The sequence below is a fragment of the Cucurbita moschata genome, unplaced genomic scaffold (assembly GCF_002738365.1).
Source record: "Cucurbita moschata cultivar Rifu unplaced genomic scaffold, Cmos_1.0 Cmo_Scf00026, whole genome shotgun sequence".
Taxonomy (NCBI): domain Eukaryota; kingdom Viridiplantae; phylum Streptophyta; class Magnoliopsida; order Cucurbitales; family Cucurbitaceae; genus Cucurbita; species Cucurbita moschata.
This window is the reverse complement of record NW_019268542.1, coordinates 1,797,585-1,804,122: the sequence shown is the minus strand read 5'-3', so window position 1 is coordinate 1,804,122 and position 6,538 is coordinate 1,797,585. Positions and strand designations below refer to the sequence as shown.

The 6,538-nt window shown below is 36.1% G+C and overlaps 2 non-coding genes across 2 annotated transcripts; both read left to right on the top strand.

Annotated features, from left to right (window-relative positions):
- The first annotated feature begins 807 nt into the window (after positions 1–807).
- On the top strand, positions 808–890 carry TRNAL-UAA. Its single transcript has one exon. It is a non-coding gene; the product is annotated as a tRNA-Leu (tRNA).
- A 415-nt stretch (positions 891–1,305) lies between these two features.
- Positions 1,306–1,376, top strand: TRNAG-CCC. The gene has a single exon. It is a non-coding gene; the product is annotated as a tRNA-Gly (tRNA).
- Positions 1,377–6,538: the final 5,162 nt, after the last annotated feature.

Sequence of the window (6,538 nt, the reverse complement as noted above, 5' to 3'; positions counted from 1 at the left end):
TTTTTTTTAAGCTTTCTTGTAGATCAATTGTCTAATTTCTTAGATGCAATCAAGAGATAATAGTAGTGAAGAGGCTTAGACTTATGGGCCTTATAGGGCTAGATTGACCGAGCCATAGAATTGGCTAACTTGATGGTCTAACTAAAACACAGTTCCCACTAGGAAGTGCAATGTAGTGTAGCGGTATCATAGTACCTTCCCATGGTACTGACCGGGTTTCGATTCCCTGGATGTACATTTTCATGATTTCTCGTAGATTATAGTCTAACTAAAACACATAGTAGCCTTAGAATCGACTAACTTTATGGGTATTGACTGGGGTTCGATCTTGTAGGTCAATCATCTAATAGTAGTGAAGTTATAGGGCTAGATTAACCATGCCAACCTTACTTTATAGTCCAACTAAAACATACGATCTAGTGTGTAGTGGGTACCCTCCAACGATACTGACCGGGGTTCGATTCTCCGGGGTTCGATAAACAAAGTTTGTGGAAGGCTTGCAATGGAAGTGTATAACAAGAATGGTGAACGTCTTATTGACTTGCGTGTGGTGAATGGTTTGTCTAATACAATCAATGAAGGTAGAATAATAATTTTTATTATTGTGATAGAAGCTATAAATGACGATTGTATTCCTTGGTCATATAATGCAAAGGTAGAGTACTATGTGTTTAACCCTATGATCCAACTCTTATTATTTTCTAATATATTTCTCAAAAGCAAATTTATTATTCATACTTATTTTCAATATTTAATTAATTAATTTAAATTTAGTTGAGCTAAATTTAATTTTGATAAACAAAATTAGCTGGTTTGCCCGAGAGGTTAAGGGGGAAGACTTAAGATCTTCTGCACACAAGTGCGCATGGGTTCGAACCCCATAGCCAGCATTATAGATATATAAGTGATCGATATCATCTACTAACATTTTTATGTTGTCTAATGACTTTTATGAAATAGAGAGATTAGAAATAAATGGCTATAAGTGCACCTAGAAGGGACAATAGTGAAGAGACTTAGATTTATGGGCTACAATAGTGAAGAGACTTAGATTGCACACAACTAGTGTAGTGTTATTATAGTACCCTCCCATGGTGTTGATTGGGGTTTGATTCCCTAGATGTGCATTTTTCAAGCTTACTTGTTGGTCAATCTTTTAATGACTTAGATGAAATAAAGAAATTAGAAATCACTAGAAAAGTGCACCTACAAGAAATCCCTAGTGGGTGTCTTACCTGTGTAATAGTAGTAAAGAGGCGTGCTACATTAACCAAGCCATAGAACTGGCTAAAACTTTATGGTCGTGCACATTTAGTGTAGTGGTATCATAGTACCCTCCCACGGTACTGACCGGGGTTCGATTCCCTGAATGTGCATTTTTCAAGCTTACCTTGTAGGTCAATCTTCCTCGATGGGTATCATACTCTCCTGTAATGGTAGTGAAGCTATGGTCCGACAAAAGGACTTTCCCTCCATGGTCCAACTAAAAGACAAAAGGACTTTGTAGGTCGTCTTCAAATGACTTTTATGAAATAAAGAGATTAGAAATTAGTGGAAAGTGCACCTAGGAGAAGAGAACCCCTAATGGTAGTGTCTTACTCTCTTATAATAGCAGTGAAGAGGCGGGCGAGATTGACCAAGCCATAGAATTAGTTAACTTTATGGTCCAACTCAAAGACAGAGTACTTCCCTCCGGGCGAGATTGACCAAGCCATAGAATTAGTTAACTTTATGGTCCAACTCAAAGACAGAGTACTTCCCTCCAGGATGTGCACATCTAGTGTAGTGGTATCATAGTACCCTCCCACGGTACTGACTGGGGTTAAATTTCTCGAATGTGCATCTTTCAAGCTTACTTACTTGTAGGTCATTCTTCTAATAACTTTTATGAAATAAAGAGATTAGAAATTATTGGAAAGTGCACCTAGGAGAAGAGAACCCTAATGGTAGTGTCTTACTCTCTTATAATAACAGTGAAGAGGCGAGCAAGATTGACCAAGCCAAAATTGGCTAACTTTATGGTCCAACTCAAAGACCTCCAGGATGTGCACATCTAATGTAGTGGTATCATGTACCCTCCCACGGTACTAAGCATTTTATGGTCCAACTAAAAGGCACAGTACTTCTCCAGGATGTGCACATCTAGTGTAATGGTATCGTAGTACCCTCCCATGGTACAGAGCATTTTTCAAGTTTACTGGTAGGTAGTTCTTCTAATGACTTAGATGAAATAAAGAATTAGAAATTAGTGGAAAAGTGCACCTAGAAGAATCCCTAGTGAAGAGGTGGGCTAGATTGACCAAGCCGTAAAATTGGCAAAATTTATGGTCCAACTCAAAAGACATAATACTTTCCTCTAGGATGTGCACATCTAGTGTAGTGGTATCATAGTACCCTCCCACGGTACTGACCGAGGTTCGATTTTTGGGATGTGCATTTTTAAGGCTTACTTGTAGGTCAATCTTGTAATGAAAAAGAGAGGTTAGAAATTATTGGAAAAGTGCACCTAGAAGAATCCGTAATGGGTGTCTTACTCTCCTCTAATAGTAGTGAAGAGGCACTAAAAGACACAGATGTGCACATCATCTAGTGTAGTGGTATCATAGTACCCTTCCAAAAACCCCGGAGAAGGACCCTAATTTTATGGTCCTACTAAAAGACACAGATGTGCACATCTAGTGTAGTGGTATCATAGTACCCTTCCAAGAACCCCAGAGAAGAACCCCGGACGAGTGAAGGCTTAGACTTATAGCCCTGATGGCTAGATCTCCGTAGTAATAGTGAAGAAGGCTTAGACTTAGACTTATAGCTCTGATGGCTAGATCTCCGTAACAATAGTGAAGAAGGCTAAGACTTAGACTTATAGCCCTGATGACTAGATCTTCGTACTAATGGTGAAGAAGGCTAAGACTTAGACTTATAGCTCTGATGGCTAGATCTCCATAATAATAGTGAAGAAGCTCTGATGGCTAGATCTCACTAATAATAGTGAAGAAGGCTTAGACTTATAGCCTTGATGGCTAGATATCCGTAAGAATAGAGGAGAAGGCTAAGACTTAGACTTATAGCTCTGATGGCTAGGTCTCCGTAATAATAGTTTAGAAGCCCTGATGGCTACTCACTAATAACAGTGAAGAAGGCTTAGACTTATAGCCCTGATGGCTAGATCTCCGTAATAATAGTGAGGAAGGCTTCGACACACTACTTCCCACCGGGATGTTCACATCTATGGGCCTGAATTGGCTTGACTTACTCTATGGTCCAACTAAAACAAAGGCTTAGACACACTACTTCCCACTTGGATGTTCACATCTATGGGCGTGAATTGGCTTACTTTATGGTCCAACCTGGATGTTTCAAATCTATGGGCATGAATTGGCTTCGCTTACTTTATGGTCCAACTAAAACAAAGACTTAGACATACTACTTCCCGCTTGGATGTTCACATCTATGGGCGTGAATTGTTTTGCCTTACTTTATGGTCCAACTAAAACATACAGTACTTTATGGTCCCTACGCCAGTACATGTGCACATTAGTGTAGTGATATCATAGTACTTCCCTAAAACATAGTACTTCCCTCCTACATGTGCACATTAGTGCAGTGATATCATAGTACCCTACGCCAGTACTGAACTATGTTTATGTTCAATTTATCCTAATTTTACTTAAATTTGCCATCTTAATAAATTTCTACTTGAATATTCGCTAGCAAGTTTTACATGTGAATCTAGCAAGATTTACCTCTCTTATAGTCTCAATATAATAGAGAGAAACCTTCTTCCTTGCGAACTACTAAAATACTATGTAGACTCTTGTCAAACGAGGTAGGTTCACTAATAAATAATAGTTTGTAGACCCTCTAATAGATCTCCTAATGGCACTGCATAACATATATCTCTAGGGTAAAAAGACAAGAGTCAACTCTAGTACATCTTCTAGTACCTCTACTACAACACAAAATTTGTCAAATTTATCAACTTCACTATCACCAAACAGCAACGCTTCTCTTGAAGAATCTTCGGTTGAGACACCACTAAGGAAGTATAAATCTTTAGTTGTTATATATGCATCATTTCAATGTGCTCTTATTCTTTTAAACTTTATAAGTTATGAGGAAGCAACTGAAAATAGAATTCAGAATGCAAAACACTAGCCTTTCGTTTTGGACTCTTATTGTAAATTTGATGATTTTGAAACATATGATAAGTAAAGATTGAAAGAAAAAAAAATCACCGTCGAACCATTTTTGGTATATTGTTCATCATGTTACAAAATTTTGATATGATTTTAAGTACTTTTAGAAATCTCTTGAAGCATATCAAATACTTTTTGAGTTACTTTAAGAGAATAAATTATTTTTTTAAAAAAAAAAGTTAAAATAATCCTAACATGTTAGGATTTAGAAAATTTGTGTATAACACAAAAATTATGATTCTATCAACCCTCATCAAAACAAATATATTTCTAGGAAAGCAAATTTAGTATTTATACTTATTTCCAATATTTATTTAATTAATTTAAATTTAGTTTAACTAAATTTAATTCTGATGAAGAAAATTAGTTGGTTTGCCCGAGAAGTTGAGGGGAAGACCTAAGATCTTTTGAACATAGGTGTGCATGGGTTCGAACCCCATAGCCAGCATTTGAATAAAATAAGTCTTAAAGAGTAAGTTTTGCACACCGTACTTCCCACTTCATGTGCACATCTAGTGTTGTGGTATCATATTACTCTCCCATGGTACTAACCGGGGTTTCATTCTCGGATGTGCATTTTTTAGACTTAGTCTTATGGGCATGATAGGGCTAGATTATCCATGCCAAACTTACTTTATGGACTCTACTTGGTACCCAACCATGGTATTGACCGGGGTTTGATTTCCCGGATGTACCTTTTTCAAGCTTACTTATATGACAATCGAGTTATGGGCATAGCGCTAGATCAACCAAGCCAACGAATTGGCTAACTTTAGGGTCCAATTAAAACACAACGTACTTCCCACCATGCACATTTTGTTGTTATGAATGTATAAAAAGGAAATCATATTTAGCTTTAGATATAATTTAAGAGTACCTGTTCAACCGAGCTCAATCTAAACTTCTACTCACAAATTTAAGTAACCTTAATTGTATCAAACAATTAATGTGTAATTTATTAGTACAATAAGATTACATGTTCAACCAAGCTCAATCTATACTTCTACTCACAAATTTAAGTAACCTTAATTGTATCAAACTATTAATGTGTAATTTATTAGTAAAACTAAAAAATATACCTACAAAATGTTTGTTCCACTAGTAATAAATCAAATATTAATTGTTTGACTAAAACAATGCAACCATTATCCAAAGCTATCTCCTAATGGAGAAATGCTCAATTATTGTTTGTTGTAAGATTCGGCTATATCAATTTGAACCGCGTTCAGCGACAGCTATAAATATTGAACTCCACTTATTCATGAACAAAATAAGTTCAATGAAACTATGTATCAAAGATGTTATCGAATGAGGTGTGGAGAAGTGTTTCCTTCAAATATAGTTCCAATTAAGAATGTCAATGAAGAAGAATTGCAAAAGGTTGGAAGGTTTGCAATGGAAGTGTATAACAAGAATGGTGAATGTCTCATTTACTTGCTTGTGGTGAATGGTCTGTCTTATACGACCAATGGAGGTAGAATAAGAATTTTTATTATTGTGGTAGAAGCTATAACTGACGATGGCATTCCTTGGTCATATATTGCAAAGGTGGAGTACTATCATCATTTGAAGATGTCCATAAGGAGTTCAACAAGCATTAGACTACTCTCCGTGCTTACACTAAGCCCCCTCTCTCTATGTATGGAGGTGTTACTATCTCTTAACTATAAAAATGGCATAGGCCACAATAAAATAATGACATAGTTCTATAATGACATAGTTTTTTTTACCTTTTTATTTTTCCTCAAATTTTGTCAAACTCAATTATGCATATTAAGATACTACCAAGCTTCCTTCAGCGTATGCGGTTCAGTTAGCTCGCTCGACTTTTGCTTGGCTTTGTGACTAAGAAATCAATCCCTCAGCTCGGTAGAGGGAATTTTGTTCAATTTTTATCGTTCTGATCATCTTCAAGCTAAAATTGACCTTGTTTAAGACAATTAAGGTAAATATAAGGTTCAATTTCACGATTTAAGTTAAATTGAGTTAAGGAATTTTACTTACTAACGAAACAAAATGAACGTTTTAATAGAAAATTACAATCGACAATACTTTGAGAAATTTCAAGGGACGAAAAGCAAACGTACTTGAATATTAGGGAAATGTCGGTTAAAGCCAACCTAGTAGGTGACACTTCTATTGATTTGGTTATAAATTGTATGTTGTATGATGACATGTGGTCGTGGCTTCGCATGTGCCGTATACACATATATAAGGATGATAATGAAATGATGTGTACGATATGATATGTGAATGTTATGTTATACGTGATCAAATGATATGTTTACAATATGATGTGTTAAGATATTCTATGCTTGACGACCTGCTCGTGATGTGATTTT